The following is a 19,133-nucleotide window of genomic DNA, read 5'->3' as shown; positions in this document are numbered from 1 at the left end:
GGGGCGAAAAGGGCAAGCCGATAAGGGCTCTCCGGTAGGTTTTTGGTGGAGAAGATATGGTTCTGTATTTCAAAATGTTGGCAATTTTATTTGGAGAGCAAGAGACTTAACTCGGTCTTGACTGAACGATATCGTTAACCGGCTGAAAAGCACCTGTCCCTCGCCTGGAGCGCAGCTTCAGCGGCAGGCGGAATGCGGAAAGACGTCTTTCCCCGCAACAGCTTGATGACTCGCAAGGAAGTAAAGAAAAAGGGCAGCTTGCCCACACCCAAAATGGCGGCCGGCACTCTGCACAACCGCGCCTGCGCAGGGGTAAGCGTTCTGTGACACTAATTCCCCTGGAGTGTCCTCCGCCCCTCCCCCCCGCACCCACCAGCGCCCGGCCCCGACCTAGCCACCTGCGCCCGGAAGTGACGTGTCGGCGGCAGCGGTTCCCCCGCTGCATGATGGGAGAGTGTGTGGAGTGGGCGGGGGGTCTCGGCGGAGGAGGAGGTGGAGGAGGCGGCGGCGGCGGCGGAAGAGGGCGGAGGGTGATGGGATGGGGGTCCCGCGACAGCGCTGAAACTCCGGGTGGGCGTCCATGGCGCTGCTTCGCTGACAGGGCTGTGAGCAGCCTGCCTTCCGCTCTCACCAGCTCCGCGTCGGACTAGCCGGTCCTTCCCCGGGGAGCCAGTTACTCCCCGGGCCCCTGAGCCATGCCCATCGCGGCCGCCCCGAACGAGCCAGGTAAGCGCCACCGCTCCGCTTCCCCGGCCGCGCGGGGGAAACAGGGTGCTGGGACCCGGCCGGGCCCACTGGCCGGATCCTTGCCCGGGCCGGGAGCACCTGCCTGCCGCGGAGCCTGGGACTGCGGGGACAGGGACGGTGCCGGCTCTGCGGGCCTGCGGGCTCTGGACTTGGGCTCTGCTCTCTTCCGCGGCGGGTGCGGGGACGCCGGCGGCAGCGTCCAGACCGCACAGATCCCTCCCCGCCATCCCGGGCACCGGCCGGGGAAATGTGAGCGGTTCCCACATCCCCGGCCGCCGCCGACTTGCCCTGCCCCTCCGCTTCCACCTGCCCACAGCTCCGGCCGGCCGCTCCCTCCCGGGAGCTGTAGAGAAGTTTGGGGCTTTGCTCGGGCTTCCTCTTTTTCCCTCCCCCTTCCTCGTGACAGGTGTAAACACTGCCTGCTTCTCCCAGGCCCGAGGCCGGCTGCGACCGGAGTGCGGCTGCTTCCAAGGGTCTCTGAAGCAAGCGGATTTTGAGTCCTCCAACAGGCAGAGGAGAGCCCCAAAGCTCATGCATCCGCTCCTGAAAGGATCTTTTCTGCTCCTTTCTTGCACTCCTCAAGAAATAATCTGTCTCCTCCCCAGATTGCGTTCGCAAAGTTGGACCATTATTCTTTACGCTCCCAGTTTGGCAGGTGCAGTGTCTTGCTTAGGCAGAGGACAAGAGTATAGGGTGAACAGTGGTAGGGTCTTTTCTCCATTAGGAAAGTACTGAGAGTGGCTAGGTTTTTCTCTTAGTGGTTTAGCAAGTTTTAGCTTGGTTTCCCACTGAATCTTCTCTTGGGGGCCGAGGAAAGGACTGACTCATATTTGTAAATATTTTAGTGGGGGCATGGGAAGGGGGCAAATTAAAAGCAGTGGTTCCGTTTCAGAGTTCTCACTTTAGGAGAAGAAAAGTAAAACTTTACTTTTGAACTTTAATCTTCCCTCTTCACTGGCTTTCACGGAGTATTTTCTCATACTCCGAATTGGGTTGTTTGGGTTTTGTTTGTTTTTTATTTTGAGGGTGGGAGGGGGAGACAGATCCTTGATGTTACATTTAATTGTTACTGTTAACCTTTTAGACATTGAAATATATGCCAAACTCTAGGGGAAACAAATGTTTCAGCACTGTTCCATGGATATAATTTGCACAGTTTATCTACATTTTATATGCTTTGCCTGCTTAAATGTTGGCTTTTGTAGTAGTCATTTTTAACTGTTTGCAGAAGTATATGTGTCTATACAGAGTACCTATGGTAGCCTTGTAAATTTTGCCCATGAGGATACAGTACATGGATTTAAAGATCTTGTATAAAATATTTAGTCTAGTAAATGACACCTAGTAAATGCTTATTAGATCGAATTCCTTTATGTATCAATCAGATACATTAATTGATCTTCAAAGTATAGATTTATTTTTAAAACCTTTAAAAAGCTCTTGTAAGAAATTCACTAGAATTCACATAATATGTAGGGCATTTGTTTTTGTTTTCGGATTTTTAACCTAGAGACTATTAAAAAATAATCCTATATTAAATGTGTCCATAATTAGATACTGAGTCCATAATTGCATGGATAAATTTTGCAGAATCCAGTTGTCTTTATGAAAATTTTGTAATCTAGATGAATCCTATTATGAAACATCATTTAAAATTTTAATTTGTTTTACTTGCAGTTAGTTAAGAGTTCAGAAAACAAGTGAAATTTGAGTACCAAATGTTTTATTTTTGTGTGAGAGCTAAATTAACAGTCTAAAAAGTCTTTGAGGGGCGCCTGGGTGGCTCAGTCGTTACCAAAGTGTCTGCCTTCGGCTCAGGTCATGATCCCAGGATCCTGGGATCGAGCCCCGCATCAGGCTCCCTGCTCAGCGGGAAGCCTGCTTCTCCCTCTCCCACTCCCCCTGCTTGTGTTCCCTCTCTCGCTGTCTCTCTCTCTCTCTCAAATAAACAAAATCTTAAAAATAAAAATAAAATAAAAATAAAAAGTCTTTGCATAGCTTCCCATTGAGGAATTACCCCTTCTCTCATAACCCTACCCACCAAAACTCATAAAGGAGGCCATTACGTATTTAGGTATTTTTAAACTGTCATAAATTATTTAAATCAAATGTTTATATTGTAATTTAATGTTACCTGCAATTCATAAGTTAAAAAATAAGGACTTTATTCTCTCTTAGCAGTTTCAGTTCCTCTCTTAGCAGTTTCAGTTCCTCTTTATTTAGTCTAGTGAATCTTTCCAGCCTGAACTTCGTAAGTATTTATACTTTTTACACAATTTGAAAAATGTCTGGCATTATATGGGTTATATATATCTATCAATTCAATAATTAGTCTTTTCTCAGAGTGTGTATATATAATAACAATCACACGTCCTTTTGCAACTTTATGATAATTACTAACACTGATGAGTGAGATACTTATCTAAGTGATTTATTTAGAGTATATTAACTCATTTAATCCTCATAACAACCCTATAAACTCATAGGTGGTATCCCCATTTTTCAGAAAAGAAACTGAGGCACAGATGTTAAGCAACTTGCCTAAGGTCAAACAGCTGGTAACAGAGCCAGGATATAATATGATAGTTTTGCTTATATTTATGTAATTTTAATATAGTTTTTAAAACATGCAAAACTATACAATATATTTTCTGGGAATCATGGAATATGTAGCAAAAGTATAAAAACATTCATTGGAATGATAAATACTAAATGAGAATAAAAGTTACCTCTGAAAAACTGAAGAGGGATAAAGGATCTAGGAAGGGCCTGTGTTTTTCAACCATAGCTTTACTGTTTTTAATATAAATCTGAAGCAATTTCGTAAAAGGTTAGGATTTAACACAGCTAAGTGGTGGGTACTTGATCATTCATTATATTTTTTTCCTAAACTTGTGTGCTTGAAATCATAATAAAATAAAAGGTCAGGTTTTTCATTTTAAAATAAAGTGTCACTTTGTCTTTTAGCATTGTATATTTAAAAAGAGGACAGGGAAGTAGTTAAGTGTCATTTTGTATTGACTTTCCTTTAAAATATAAGGAGGTTCTAACTTGAAAATATTTAAAGAATTGTTCCCCTTCCGAGGTTCCTCTGCAGTAACCTCCCTTGCCTGGGCTCTCCTCTTACTCCTGCCAGCCATCTCCACAGCCCTGTATCACACTCAAACTCTAGTTTCTATTTCTGGCCTTACCCTGCGGTTGGGGCTCGTAGGTCTGGATTAGACCTATTCCCTGGGAAAAGGAAAATGTCAGAAACTATACACTGGGGAGGAAGCAGAGAGGTGGGGAATCATTGCTCATTAGTTTGGGAGAAATGAAAAAAGAAGGAAAATAGGTTTAATACTCTCTCCTTTCTTCTTCAATCTTAAGTAAACCTTGCAGAGATAAATTGCTAGTAAATTAAAGGTTGTCTGTATGCTCAAAGCTTAATTTATAAGCACTGTTTTGGTGAACAGTTCCCAGAGGAAAATAAAGTAGTAAATTAGAATAAATTTACTGTAGGTTCTATTTATGTAAATACTTTAAAAAATGCCATAAGCCATTTCAACTACACTATGGTATTCTCTTTCATTCTTGCTGCAGTATATGAGGCCCTGTTCTAGATGCTGGGGATACTGAAATGAACAAATAAGAAAAAAAAATTGCCCTTATTGAGCTTCATTTTCTTGCATTTGTGTGTGTGTGTATATATATGTGTGTGTGGAGATTAAAAAAATAAAATATAGAGGTGGCAGATGATGATAAGTATCACAAAGAAAAACAGTCCATTTGGAAGGATATGGGAGTTGAGACTTTTTGTCTTAGAGACAGGAGTAGGAGGTTGTTTTTGTTGGGGCTTGCTGTTTTATTTAGGATGGGCTCAGAGAAAGCTGAAGACCTGAAGCTGGTGAGGAAAATACAAGGGAAGAGTGATAGAAGCGGAAGTATGCCTGGAATAGTCAAAGAATTGCAAGGGGAAAAGTAGTATATGTGATCACAGAGTTAGAGGGTAAGAGGGCAGTGTTGCAGGGCTTTGTAGAAATTCTAATGACTTTGGCTTTTTACTGTGTGAAATGGGAAGCCATTGTAGGGTTTTTGAGTAGAGATGTGACATAATCTGTTTTAAAAGGTTCTGGCTAGGGGGAAAAAAAAGGATCTGGCTGGCTGCTGTACAAAAAATAGACTATAGGAGTGCAGGAGTGGAAGCAGGAAGATTCCATTAGGAGGTGGTTACAGTGATATGGACAGTTTCTTGAATTGGAACCTCTAGTAATTTCCCCATTGCTAAATTCAAAAAACTTAGAGGTACTCCCTTCTGAAAATTCAAGGCCCTCACAGCCCACTTTTCCAGCATACTGCCTACTTCCTTCATATATCCTACATTCTAACCAAACTCCTATTATGTGACTTACTGTTCTTTGACACTTGCCCCATACTTTATTTTTAGTGCCTGCTGTTACCTCTGTCAGTTAAAACCCTTTTCATTTCAGATTCTATCTCTACGAAGCTTTTTCTCATTTTCACCATTCTTCCTCTTTGCAATCAAGTAAGATCTTTTTCTTCGAATCCTTGTAACTACATTTTCATTTGATGTTTATATTCTGGCTTGTGTTAATTTTATTGTTCTCTTCTGTTGTTCCCCCTAATTAGTTATAGTTTTCTTTAAGATTGTGACTCCTTTTACTCATTTCTACCTCTTATAGAACCTAGCACAGTTTTGTATGTAGTAGATGCTCAGAAATAGTGGCTGTATATATATATTTTAATTTTTGAAAATAGTCTTTTATTACAGGGGCATTGTAGAAAATTGGCAAGCAAAAAAAAAAAAAAGAAAAGAAAATCACATTCCTGCTATTCAGAAATATCCCGTTAACAGTTTAATGTATAACTTTCCCCACATTATATATGTGTGTGTGTGTATGCCCTTTTAACAAACTGAAGTCTTATCATACAGACTGTTTTGTTTTGTGTTAGTCAACTAAACTTCCCTTGCCATTTCAGAAAATTTTCATCTAAACTAATATTGAAGGCTATATTCAAATTCTTCCCCAGGTGGATATCTCTTTTCAGTTGATTTGTCTAAATCAAATCCATATTATATTTTTTCTGGTTATTAAAATTACGAAAGGATAATATGTTTATTATAGAAGAGTTGGAAGATGTGGAAAAACATAAAGAAAACTGGTATGCCCCTTGATGGCAGGGACTCATCTGTTTTAATGCCTGGCGCAGAGTAACACTCAGTAAATATATGTTAAAAGGAATAATATGTGTTAAAAGGAATATTAGTCATCACACTACAAAGAGATAACCAAATGTTTTGGATTGCATTCAGTTTTCCCGCCTCCCCCCCACCCCCGCCCCTCCGTGGGTATATGAGTGTCATATACACATGTATGTATGAATCATATTATATCTTGGTGAAAAAGTTTGTGATCTTTGACTTTGTTTTTGGTTATTTCCATAGGACTGAGTCTTAGAAGTGGAGTTACTAAATCAAAGGGAAAACCAGTTGCTTTCCAAGAGGTTATAATAAAATCACTTATCTACAAGCAGTGTTTGAGAGTACCCATCTTCCTTTAATCTCCTCAGGTGATCAGTAAAAATGCAGTTTTTAAACTGCTTACCTGAATTTTTTTTTTGGATTTAGGCTTTTCAGCAGTATGGAATATTTGCGTAATTTAAACATTTTTGAGGGGTTTAAAGGGAGATGTGTCCTTATTTGATATGAATTTAAAATTGCTTAATGACATGTTCTTTTTTTTTCTTTTTTTAAGATTTATTTATTTATTTGACAGAGAGAGACACAGCGAGAGAGGGAACACAAGCAGGGGGAGTGGGAGAGGGAGAAGCAGGCTTCCCGCGGAGCAGGGAGCCCGATGCGGGGCTCGATCCCAGGACCCTGGGATCATGACCTGAGCCGAAGACAGATGCTTAACCAACTGAGCCACCCAGACGCCCCTGCCATGTTCTTTTTAAAATAACTCTGATTATGTTAGCAAGCTATTTAAGTACAAGAAAGACAACATTAGGGGCGCCTGGGTGGCTCAGTCGTTAAGTGTCCGCCTTCGGCTCAGGTCATGGTCCCAGGGTCCTGGGATCCAGCCCCGCATCCATCTCCCTGCTCAGCGGGAAGCCTGCTTCTCCCTCCCCCACTCCCCCTGCTTGTGTTCCTGCTCTCACTGTGTCTCTCTCTGTTAAATAAATAAATAAAATATTTAAAAGAAAAAAAAAGACATTATCTTCTGGAACTATGTTGTGCAGCACAATAACCACTGGCCACGTGTCACACTTTTAATAAAGCCAGTCCAAAGTAGATGTGCTCTAAGTGTAAAAAACACACCAGATTTCAAAACTAATGTTAAGATATATATTTTAGGTTGATCATATATTAAGATAATTTAAATGCTTTGAGTTAAGCATATGATTTCATCTGCTTTTTTAATTGACAGTTGGAAGAGTTAAAATTGTATATGTGGCTCGAGTTGTATTTCAGTTGGACAGTGCTGCTCTGGAGCATGACACTGACTTATTTTTATCTATGGAAAAGAAATATAAGATTAACTTCACTACTCTGGAAAGCAGTAAATAAGTTTTTAAAAATCACTTCTTATATTTCAGTTTGTCAGTATGTTTTTCATAGGATGCACAGGATGCACAGTCATTTTTCAAATTATAAGTGTTTAATTACAGACTATAACTTACTGCAGTTCTTATGCTCTGAATGAAATATAGGACTTGGGGGAGGGTGTTAGGAAATTTACCTGAGAAATTGATCCCTCATCTAAGAATTGAAGGATGTGTGGGAATGTTTTAGGCAATAGGACTACAGGTGCAAAGGCCGTGTGGCACAAAAGAATGTTTGCCTTTCAATAAATCAAAGAGGGCCTGGTTTAGAGCATTGGAAACAATAGGGGAAGGGAAGAGAAGGTGACTGGAGAGATGGGAATGGCTTATATAAATTTTATTAAAGATTTTTAAAAAATCTTTATCACCATCAGGGAATCAGTGTGATCAGATTGACTTTTTAAAAGATTACTTGGGTTGGGCATGATTGAAACCAGTCAGGAAGGGGCTGTTTAAATGATAATGGCAGCTTAGACCAGAACAAGTCACAGGAGGTGAAAGGAGGTACAGATATTCTAGAATTGAGGGATTTATGAGATAAAAATCGTTATTTAGAAGATAGGGGAAGGTGAGGGGCTTCCTCAAAGGTGGCCCTCATGTTTCTGACTTAGTAACTAGGTGAGTAGAGGGGCCATTCCCTGAGTTAGAGAGCCCTGGAAGAGGACCAGATTTGAGGAAGAAAAGCTTGAGTTATCTTCCTGTTAAGCTCAGTTTGAGTTGAGGAATTCAAGTGGAGAGAACTAGTAGAGTGTTGGCCTGGCAGGTCTGGAGCTCAGGTTTGAGAGCTGGGCTGTAGGGATAAATCTGGGAGTCCTAGAATGTGGTAATTAAAGCCTTAGGTGGATGAGATTGTTTGGGGGGAAGTTGAATAAGAAAAGAGCCTGGATGAAACCTGTTAGAACTTATACTAATTTGAATATGTTTCATACTTAACAAGAAAATTTAAGTTTGTTTTGAGACTTATTTGTAAAAGTGAAAGTAAGGAGTAAATTGGATCAATTAAGTTAAATATTTCTGTTTGACATGTGTAATCAGACAAGTAATCTAACACAATGTTTATTTGATTATTTGGAAACATACCTTTTTCCAGCAGCAGAAAACAAACTGAGCTTCTTCCCTCACGAACACATTGAAAACAATTATGAATAAGTATTGGGTTTTTTGTTGATTTAACAGATTTAAGGAAAAATTATGTAATTCTCTCCTTAAATACTGTAACTCGCTGCATAAATTTTGAAACTCATTTTTAATTTTTTTAACAAAGCAATTTAAAATAAGAATTATTGGATAGTTCTATAATATGATAAAATATATGTATGCCTCAGATAAAAAATCAGTATCTTAATTTAGGGGGGATACTAATGCCTACTATCACCACTACTATTAGATTTGGTATTGGAGGCATTAGCCAGCGCAATCAATAAAGAAAAAGACATAAGAATTGGAAAGGAAATGGTCAAACTACTCCAGTTTGCTTATGATGTGATGGTAAACTTTACAAGTAACAGGAGCTTTCAATTTTATAAATAGTACTTAGCAGTTAGAAAATAGGATGGAGGGGCGCCTGGGTGGCTCAGTTGTTAAGCGTCTGCCTTCAGCTCAGGTCATGATCCCAGGGTCCTGGGATCGAGCCCCGCATCGGACTCCCTGCTCAGCGGGAAGCCTGCTTTTCCCTCTCCCACTCCCCCTGCTTGTGTTCCTGCTCTTGCTAACTCTCTCAAATAAAAAAATAAAATCTTAAAAAAAAAAAAGAAAATAGGATGGAAGTGGAGATCCCATTTTACATGAGCAGCAAAAAAAATAGATAAATAAAATACCTAGCAAGTTTTAACAACAAATGTAAAAATTCTACATTGCTAACATTGAATTTTTATGTTAAATAACAATTCCATGTTTAGGTAATAGAGGATATCATTCTTAATTCACATCTTATTATTCTTTTAAATGATACTTTTCAAAGCAAGACTTCTAGGAGTAGGATCTTTAATATTTGTATATATCTTAATGAGACCACAGTTATTTAAAGAGATAAAATGAATAATATTTCTGCCTCACCCACCCTCCAAGGGGGGTGTTTTTGGGGTATTTTCTTCTTAGTCATTGCTTATGTTTTGTAGTATTTTCTGTTTTGCTATGGTTAATAATCTCTCATCTTGTTATTTGGATGCAGAAATGTTGAGCTGGACTATTTTCAGGTAAAACACTTTTGCTACAGTGACACTCAAAATCTGAGGCATTGATTTCTTAAGACTTTTGCTTGTAGTAGCTATTTTTAAAAAGTCATGGACCTTCATTAAGAGATAAATTAACTCTTTTTGCACTGGATATTTTTAATAGCATCTTTGTTCCTTAAAAAAACAAAAAACAAAAAACACCAAGAGTTTCAGGAATCTCATTCAAATTTTCTCTTTCCTGAAGCCCAAACTGGAATATTTGACTATTCGTTACTTAAAAAAAAGAGAGAATATTCATGACTTTTTACCTATAGTTAAGTTGTCATTTCTTCTTACTCCTTTCATATTTCAGACGCATTCCTCTATATCATAATGAGCCAGCAGATGACAGCTTTCCATCTCATTAGGTTTCAGAAGTTTACCTGACACACAGTGCAAGTTTCGCACCTAAATAAAAAGTACAGATTTTAATCAGATTACCAGTGACCTTGGTTTCTGGAAGTAGAGAAAAGTTTGTTGTTGCTGTTCACATTCGTTTCTTAACATTCAACTGCAAGTGAAACTGATTAATTTTTTAAACATGATTTTATTTTTTCCAAGGATTCTATAACATTTAAATTATATACATAATTGCATCTGTTTCAAGGATTATGGCAGTAATTTAAATTTGATCCTTTAAGGAAATCTTCCAAGTTTCATTTAAGAAAAATATCAAAAATTTTATGTTGTAAACTCTTTTTAAATCTTGAGTGTGAAATTTCTTTATGATATTCTCAGATAAATGTGTATGACAGAACTTTAAGAAATGTTTGTACGATTAAATCATTGTAAGTAGGGGAAAACTTTTTATAAGAAAAATTACAATTTCATTGATTTACCTGTATCAGTGAGTTCAGCGAAGTTTACAGACATTTATGTCATCCCCAAAGTTATAAAGTCCGGTGATATTCTTATCCTCTGGAAACTTAACTCAGTGGCTCTCAAGCTTTGCTGACAATCAGCATCATCTTTGAAACTTTTAAAAAAATACCAATCTTTAGGTCCACCTGTTCTATTAAAAAAGGAAAACTTTAGGGGCACCTGGGTGGCTCAGTCGTTAAGCGGCTACCTTCGGCTCAGGTCATGATCCCAGGGTCCTGGGATCGAGCCCCGCATCGGGCTCCCTGCTCGGCGGAGAGCCTGCTTCTCCCTCTCCCTCTGTCTGCTGCTCTGCCTACTTGTGCTCTCTCTCTCTCTGTTAAATAAATAAATAAAAATCTTTAGGAAAAAAAAAAAACTTTATTTAAAAAAAAAGGAAAACTTAATACAAAGCTAAGATTGAGTAACATTGGTTTATAGGCTACTAGGGGAGAAAAACATGGAAACAAATTTGATTTATTTTGTCAAATGTAATAAAAGAGGTAGATATAAAGAAGGATTAATTAATTCAGAAAGGCAACCTAACATAATGAAAACACTGGCTGTAATGTTAGAGCCCTACTTTCCATACTTAGTCTGTATGAGACCGTGAGCAGATTATTTGACGTCTCTAAGCCTGGTTTTTCCTCCATAAAAATGAGTAGTTAAGATTAAATTGGATAGTGTATGAATAGCACCTAGCATAGTACCTATGACATAATAACTTGATAAGTATTGGTGATCTCACTTCACAGAAAACTTCATGACTGAATAGGGTTTGAAGGTATAGTAAATGGGTTCTCCAAACAGGTAAGGATAGTAGAAGAAATGACATGTGACAACCTAGAGGTAACAGTGGGTGGAGGAACCAGGGGGTACTTTTGTTTGGCTGGAGCAAAGAGAGAGTGTCTTAGCCATGTTGGATAAAATAGGAGTTTCAAGTAGACTGTAGTAATCCTGGCCAAAAATAATGAGGCCCTGAAATAAGCTATTGGTTGTGGGATGTTAAAACAAATATAGTAAGCAATATAGAAAATTTAATTTGTGGTTGATTTAATTTGTGGTATGGGGGTGGCGAAGGGGGAACGGTCAGGGCTAACACTCAGATTTCTGGACTTAGAATTCAGAATGTTGTATAGGAAGAAGTGGTTTCTGTTCTTTGAGTAGAGGTTGACTTCAGTTTTGGAATTGGAGAATATGAGATCTCTTTGGGACATCCAAGTAGAGATACTCAGAAAGGCATTTGGGTAGACAGATCTGGAGGTTGGGCAGCTTGTAGATAGATAGGGGTTTTGGCATTATGAACATATAAAAACAAAAGGTGGATGAGATCTCTCCAGGATAAGAATATGGGGAGGCCAAGGCCTGGGAAACACTGAAATTTAAGAGGCAAGCAGAAGAAGCAGATCCGTTGAAGGAGGAGAAAGGCTATGGTAAGTAAGAGAATCAAGAGAGAATGCCTTTCAGAAATGCTTTTTTCACTTAAAAATGTGTTTTAGACACATTTCCTGATTAGTAATGTAGCTTTATCTTTTTTTTAATGGCTATATTTTTTATTTACCCTATTCCTTATTGATAAATATTTATTTTCAGTTGCTTTTTAAACAAACTGTAGGAATTAACATTTATGTGGAATGATCTTTGTATACTTGTATGAATGCTTCTATAGGCTACATTCTTGTGGATGAAATTGTTTAGTCCAAAAAATATGCATTAAATTTTTTGGTATATTGCAGAATTGCCTGGAGTATGAACCAACATTTACTCCCACCAGTAGTATCTTTAATTTTATTCTTAAAGTGACTTGCTTTCTAGATTGGGGGTAGTATGAATTTGAAAAATAAATAGTATTTTTTATTACTATATGTAAAATTCTGTGAAGAGAAAAGGAATACTTTCATTTTATCAAATTACTTGGTTCATTCAAATAATGTAATTTAAGAATGCATTTTGTCCTTGTAACCACCAGATCAAGGAGGAGTTCTTTGTTTTGAAAGAAGCTCTGTTCGCTCCTCTTAAATGCTGGAAGCAATAATTGGATTTAGAGGAAGTGGATCAGAAGGAAAGAGAATGATAGTATTATTGTGAGGGGGATTAAACCTTGAACAAAATTGATGCGTGCAAGCAGTTCTTGTTATGGTAGACATACATTATTAACACAAATTCTGTGCTAAGATTTTGCAGAGATAATTTTGAATTTTTTTCTTGTTGTAGCAGACTTTAAGCAATGGCTACAAGACTGTAAAATGAGTTATTCCTATAAAACTGATCATAGGAGAATTGATGTCTTAGAAAATACCCAGAATAGAAATACTGCAGAAGTTTTAAATCACCTTATATCGTGCCGCTTACATAGTTTAAAGGTAAATATATGGACAACTTTCAAATTTTTTTTATTGATTACTTGACATTGTTCATAACATCTATATAGAAGGACCTGCATTTCCCTAACCTCAGTGATACTAATAATATTTAGGGGAAATTTACTGTTAATTTTGGTCATTTTCTTTAAATTCTTCAGTGTCCTTTTTGTCTTTTTTTTTTTTTTTTTTTAACTTTGGGTTATGACCTATTTCTGGTTTATAAATTTAGGTTTGTAAAATCAATTTAGGGGATCCTGACCAGCTTTTAAGAAAAAATGAAACTATCAAGAGTACCCAGAGAGTAAGGGTAAGTACTCTTTGGTGAAATTCTTTTTACCCTTTAGCCTTTCTACCTCTCAGGAGAAAGTAAAACTTTAAACCAAGGAACACCACCATTAAAAGGTCAACCACCTAGAATTTGTTTGCTATGGGAATTCCTTCCATAGTTTCCATAAAGGTTATCAGTACAGGGGGACCTACTTGTGGCATTACCTGTGTATACCACACACACATACACTCTTGAGCACTGTTTTGTAATGTGTTTATATTTGGTTTTTCACATATACAAAGCTTTTGTTTTATAATAACTCATCCCAAGAAGGTCATTATATGTTATTATTTGTGGATGATTTATGACTATTTTTAAGTCTGGTTCATCATCTGGTTTCCTTCTCACAGGTTTCTAGGTTATCTTTTTCTCAGTTGATGGGTGGTCAGGGAACAAATTAAAGTAACAAATATCACTTAGCAAAGACAATTTGTGAGGTAAATCTGCTGGTACATAGGTCATATTTTAAAGCCAAATTTGTGAGTTATAGATTATGTAGGACACTGCATCCTTTCTCATTAGCTCAGATAATTGAATTCTAACTGCATTTGGTTGCAGTTTTAGAACTTTTACTAGATGGTTTTTTCTCTAAAAGGTGAGTTGCTCTCATGGTAGATATTTATAATACAGAGAGTAGCACTATCAGGAAGGGCAGCTGCCAAAGGCCTGCCAACATATATGTATTTTAGTTACAGACTAGAGGGGGGGTTTCCATTTTGAAAGTCCACAAAGTAGGTTTTGTGTTTCTGGTTTTTATTTTTTTCAGAATACCATGGGATCTTGAGGTTTAACTCATCAGTCTTGACCAGAATTTAAATCTAAAGCTTTACAGTAAGAAATTTCTTTCAAAACATGTCAGCTATTCATGTCGGCTGATTGCAAATCTGTGGGAAATTTTACATGGAGTATTAAAGTTGCTGGGAGCAGAGAACAAGAGCAGGGGAAATTAGTTGGGCCATCCAGAGTCGCATCACGCTCTGGAGAAACCAGCTGACACCTCCACTTATGGTGAGAAACTGCCTCAAATCAAAGCAGAGAGTCATACTAGCTGGTCTGTTAAAAACACATGAACAAAAATTTGTCCTTTAGCTGTTTTGTTTTTTTTTCCCCTAGCTTGCATATAAATACTGCCCCTCTCAACATATTCTTTTTTCAGACAGTTGCAGCACAAATGATTGGATTTGCTTTCTTTTTCATGTATTACATTTCAGACCAGCCTCTCTCAGATCACACTTACTTACCTTAACTGAACTTCAGTGTTTCCTAACTTAATTGGTGGAGCACCAGAGCTAGGGTTATAGAAACCTAGTGGGAGGTGGAGGAGGAGACAGTTCACCAGTAGTCAGTGGAGTAAATGCCCCAGCAAAAACAATAATAGTGTATTCAGTTCCTCCTGTGCACCAGGCCCTGAGGATGCAGTGGCCAACAACAGAGGCCTGCCTATTCCTGCACAACATTTCCAGTCTTTTGAGCTCAAGTAAAGTACCTCTTGCAAGAGCAGTTTCAGTGGAGTGGTAGGATAGAAGCCAGATTGTGCTGGGTTGAGGAGTGAGTGGGAGGTTAGGAAGTAGAGATAGCGAATAGATAGGGCCCTTTGAAGAAGCTTGGTGGTGAGGAGGAGGAGAGCTAGAAGGACACAGAAGGGAGGAGTTTGTTTTGTTTTGCTCTGATTTGTTTGAGGTTGGAAGACTCTTGAACATTTACAAGCTTGATGAGAAAGCATCAGTAGTAATGGAGAAATTCAAAGGGTCCTCTGGAGCAAGCAATTCAGATAGAGAACAGAAGGTCCAGGGGTTATCTGTAGACAATATTGTAGATGTAAGCAAGATTTTAGTGAAAGGACATGAAACTGAAGTAGTTCCTGCTTTTAGATTCTGTTTTCGTCGCAAAGTTTCAGGGATATTAGAGGGAAAATTAGAGTGGCTAATTTATTCTGTAACTGTAATAAGAGCAGAGAGTACTAGGGAAAAAACTGTTTCCCAGGGCTAATGCATCCATCCTCTCACTGCTGCTTCTGTTTTGTTGTCTTTGTTATCAACAGTTATCCAGTATCATTTATTCAACTTCAAGTTGAAGTGCCTTTTGGGGAATAATAGCTAGTAATCTCTCAAATATGGTCAGTTGATATGATGAATTCAAGGTAAAGCAATTTCAGATGTTTTTATTTATCTTGTTTAATTTTTACTGTGCAGCCATACAAACACAAATAAAATGTCTTACAGATTTACGTAGAAAGTTAAAATACACAGTAAAAGGAAAGCTCTTTCTTAGGAATTTTTGAAAACTACCTTCTGTAAAATTATTAACTCTTATTGCTATTTAGCAACATTCATTGAAGAGTGAATGTGAGTTGCTGCTTATTGTCATCATTTACCTTATATGTATGATATTTGTACTTTTGTGAATCATCCTTATTGACATCCTTATTTGTGAATCATCCTTCCCCATCAAAATCAGGAAGACAGAAAATTTGGTTGTCATTTTTGGCAGTCTGGCCTTTTGAGGGTGATCAACTTAGTTATAAAGATATTTTGCCGCTTATTTCATTCTTCACCACATTTTTAATACTGTGTACATTAATATTAAAAGAAGACATTCACCTCTTGGCATTTTTGTTGGTTATTAGGTTGTAAGCATCTTTTTTTCTACTTCCAAATTATTGTGGAAGTTTCAGAAACCTTTAAGGTGATTCTTGTAATTTTAGTATTTGCTGTCAATTATTTCTGCAATAAGACATTTTTCGAGTGTTTTATTAGCTTGTGACTGATTCACTGCTTAGTAGTTACACTACCATGAGGGATTATTTAACCTCTGTAAGCTTTTATTTGTAAAATGAAGGTAATAATCTCTACCTCATAGCATAGTATGAGGACTAAATGAGATAATTCATGAGTACTTTTCACATAGTATCAACACATAGTAAGCGTTGAATAAATGTTAACTTGATATTGGTATAAGCACTGGGAACATACTATTTGTTCAACGAATTTTTTTTTTTAAGTTTTTATTTGAGAGAGAGTGAGCGAGAGAGAGAGCATGAGCGGGGTGGAGGGGCAGAGGGAGAGGGAGAAGCAGACTCCCCGCTGAGCAGGGAGCCTGACCAGGGGCTCAATCCCAGGACCTTGGGATCATGACCTGAGCCAAAGACCAGATGCTTAACCAGCTGAGCCACCCAGATGCCCCTCAACAAATGTTTTAAATAATACTGCATGTTATGCAGTTGATGTCTATGATGTCTTGGGTTTTTGTTTTTAAATCGGCAAGTTCGAAGGAATTATGGGATCTCTTAAAAATATTCAGCTTCGGGGCACCTCGGTGGCTCAGGGTTAAGCGACTTCCTTCGGCTCAGGTCATGATCTTGGAGTCCCAGAATCGAGTCCTTCATTGGGCTCCCTGCTCAGCAGGGAGTCTGCTTCTCCCTCCGACTCTCCCCACTCTCATACTCTCTCTCTCTCTTTCTCTATCTCATTCTCTCTCTCTCAAATAAATAAAATCTTTATAAAAAAAATATTCAGCTTGGGGATTATGGAAGTTTGATTAAATAGCCTTGAAGTTTGCAGCCTGTTTTGAAGGGAGTCCTACAAACAAATAACAACAACAAAACTTTTCTCAATTCTTTACTAAAAAGCATCTATTTCTAGGGGCTCTCCTTGTTTTGTTATCATAGAGCTAATATAATAGGCTGAGGACAAACCACTCAGAAAATGAAAATTATCATTCTTGTAGATTTTCAATTTTAGAAGCATGAAAACTTTTGTGACATCATGCATGGTCCAGTCATTTCTAGTTGTATGGAAAACCAGAAAGTTAACTAAAACATATCGCTCAGAAGAAGGGCTCTTTCTGAGACAAGACGATGAGGTGACTCTTAAGCAGAATGTAAGCTGGGCAGATTCAATGAGACTATATTTTGATAGTATCTTAAAACTCCCGTGAGGATATTACAAGTAAAGATTTGAATAATTTAGGGGTGCCTGGGTGGCTCAGTCGTTAAGCGTCTGCCTTCGGCTCAGGTCATGATCCCAGGGTCCTGGGATCGAGCCCCGCATCGGGCTCCCTGCTCTGCAGGAAGCCTGCTTCTCCCTCTCCCACTCCCCCTGCTTGCGTTCCCTCTCTCACTGTCTCTCTCTGTCAGATAAATAAATAAAATCTTTAAAAAAAAAAAAGATTTGAATAATTTGAACTACCGCAATAGCAGGCAACATTTGTAATGCAAATCGATGTTGTTAATTGCTTATGTAACATTTTCGTTCATTTTTCTAAAGAAAATACACATTTTTTTCCCCATCACTCACCCAAATGATTTGACAAGTGACTCATTAAAAACCTCAGACATCATGGTAAGAAGGTAGCAGTTTTTGTGTGTGTGATCCATTAACTAAACCTTGCTGGTGTAGTTTGTGCTACTTAAAGCTTATAGCACAACTTCAGATATGGTTGTCTGTCTTTTCTTTTCTCATTTCTTACCACCATCCTTCTGCTTGTTTGTGTTCTCCATTACCCCCACCCCCATTCCAGTCCAGTAAAACTAAGTTTGGAGTGAAAGGTCCTCAGTAAAGCTGGGGATTGTATTATCTGGGTGTGTTTATCTGGCCTTGAAAGTTGATGTACACATTGATGCAGCTTGGCTGGAGCCCTATAAAACGTGGGAGTTTCTTTCTGGTGAGTTTTTAGCTTGTCTGGAAGGTTCTCTCAGTGTTTGAATCTGGGAAATTCCTAAAGGGCCTCTTAGAGACCCCACCACTACCACCAAATGTGAGCCCAAAGACCCTTAAGATAGTTAATACTCTGTGTGAATGATGGAGGATAGAGGGGTGGTCAAGGATTAACTCGATCTTAGAGGAATATGTAGAATCCTTTCCATCCCAACCAGGTACCTTCTTAGAAGCTTTTATTCTTGTGGTCTTTTCTCTAAATGGATAGTATCTACAGCCAGTTTACTTCAAGTTACTACTGAGGACATCTGGGTTGTATTGTCCTGTTCCTCATCAAAACCTCCATTCTTTTAATAGACTACTATTAACCTCTGTGGTCTCAGTCCTTCAACCTTGGGCATTGTTTCATATTTTCCAGGGATGGGTTATAGAAATTGGCAATAAAGTCAATGTCATGTATCTTTAGTGTTAGTAATATTTTTAAGTGACTTATTCTTTCAGTGACCTTTTAAAGTATATGCAGAGTCATGTGAATGTTTTTGGCAACCAAGCAAACATTGGCTTAGATTTTTGTTAAGGGTAGATTATGGTTTGAACCACAGACTTGGTGTAAGTTAAAATGTAATGGTAGTTGATAACTTGCTGAGGCACAGAATGTGCCAGGTACTGAAGGTCTGTTACCTGTAATCCTCACAACAGCATTGAAAGGGAGGAACTGCTGGCCCTTTTTTATAGATAGGAAACTGAAGCTCAAGGAGGGCAAACTCACATAATTAGTAAATGAGGAAACTGGAATCTGAACCTAGGATCTATCTGACTCCAAGTCCAAGATCTTTCTCCTATACCATGCTACTTTTTGAGACATACATATATTACCTTAAATCCCAGTTAGGCAAAGTATAAATAAGCAAACTTTTTTTTATTAGAATGGTATGCTTATTATTATGGTCCCATATGCATTCACTTGTAATGTAGTTGTTGTTAATCTAAATATATTGATTTTCTGAGAAATACTTTTTGTTTTTTATTGTTGCATACATACAGCAAAGCGTACAAGTCCTAAGTGTACGGTGGGATGAATTTTTACAAATATATGTGCCTGTGTAACTAGTACTCTGATCAAGAGAAAATAACATTCGCACACACCAGGCTCTTTTATACCCCCTTCCAGTCAATACTGTACCTGCTATAGGTACCCCTATTCTGAATTATCACCATAGTTTAGTTTTGCCTGTTTTAGACTTCCTAGAAATGGAATCACACAATATATATTTTGTGTGTATATATCTGGTTTCTTTCACACATCATGTCTGTGATAGTCATCCATGTTGTTGCATGTAATAATAATTCATAATGTACCCCA

The 19,133-nt window shown here is 38.3% G+C and overlaps 1 protein-coding gene across 7 annotated transcripts in view; it reads left to right on the top strand.

Annotated features, from left to right (window-relative positions):
- The first annotated feature begins 219 nt into the window (after positions 1–219).
- The window catches only part of AFTPH (aftiphilin), a 67,410-nt gene continuing 48,496 nt past the window's right edge, over positions 220–19,133 (top strand). For 2 of the 7 annotated variants that reach the window (XM_036108646.2, XM_036108641.2), the window contains exon 1: positions 492–726. The gene's annotated coding sequence lies outside the window, so the exon portion shown is untranslated. Of the gene's footprint in view, positions 313–489; positions 727–12,638; positions 12,788–13,016; positions 13,095–19,133 lie in introns of those variants that run through there. The other 5 variants (XM_036108643.2, XM_036108642.2, XM_036108644.1 and 2 more) reach the window with 5 other exon arrangements.

The sequence above is a fragment of the Halichoerus grypus genome, chromosome 10, assembly GCF_964656455.1.
Source record: "Halichoerus grypus chromosome 10, mHalGry1.hap1.1, whole genome shotgun sequence".
NCBI classification, from domain to species: Eukaryota; Metazoa; Chordata; class Mammalia; order Carnivora; family Phocidae; genus Halichoerus; species Halichoerus grypus.
This window is presented reverse-complemented; position numbering and strand designations above follow the sequence as displayed.